Source organism: Penaeus monodon, chromosome 20 (genome assembly GCF_015228065.2).
Source record: "Penaeus monodon isolate SGIC_2016 chromosome 20, NSTDA_Pmon_1, whole genome shotgun sequence".
Taxonomy (NCBI): domain Eukaryota; kingdom Metazoa; phylum Arthropoda; class Malacostraca; order Decapoda; family Penaeidae; genus Penaeus; species Penaeus monodon.
The window spans coordinates 37,486,758-37,487,463 of record NC_051405.1 but is presented as its reverse complement, the minus strand read 5'-3'; the positions used below and the strand labels follow the sequence as shown (position 1 = coordinate 37,487,463).

Here is a 706-nt window from a genome sequence, read left to right as displayed (position 1 = left end):
GTCTTTGAATGACTTAGTGAAGCGGCTGATCGACTCAGATTTGGTGTCTGCGTTTAAATCAAATAATTTGATTTTCCTGATTGGGTCAGGTATAGTAAACGAGCCACTGATTCTTTTAGGATTAAGGTAATTTCTGTAGGAAATCACAACTGTTGGGTTTCATTAATAACCTTACTGTTTACTTACTGACTGAGAACGAAGAAAAAAAAAGAAAAAGAAAAAGAAGAGAAAGAAAGAAAAGAGAGGAAAGAAAGAAAGAAGAAGAAGAAAAGAAAGAAAGAAAGAAAAGGAAGAAAATTAGAAGAAGATGAAGATGAAGAAGAAGAAGAATTTTTTTTTTGTAGTTTCCTCCGCTTGCTCCTTTCGCTGCCATGTCGGTTTAAAATCCACGGAAGTTGCCCGCCACATTTCAGTATATCACTGTCGAGATGGCATTACCTCGAGTTCATGTAAGTTAGGTTTCTGTATTCTCAACGGAAACCCCAAAGAGGCTTAGGATTCGGCGTTACATATAAGGATGATATAGATAATCTTAAATTAGTGTATCAAACTGTTATGATTTCTTACGGCACAATGTCCATTACCTTGATTCTTTCACATTTTATACATTCATTAATTAAGAAATCCTCTTACTTCATACATTCGTGAAACGCCTTTATCACTCATAATAATGCTAAAAAATATTGTTTAGTCTCTAATATAAATC

General features: G+C 34.0%; 1 protein-coding gene across 1 annotated transcript in view; it reads right to left on the bottom strand.

Moving 5' to 3' along the window:
• LOC119585794 (substance-K receptor-like) overlaps nt 1-706 on the bottom strand; it is a gene marked incomplete at its 5' end in the record, with an annotated part of 9,934 nt that overhangs the window by 4,830 nt on the left and 4,398 nt on the right.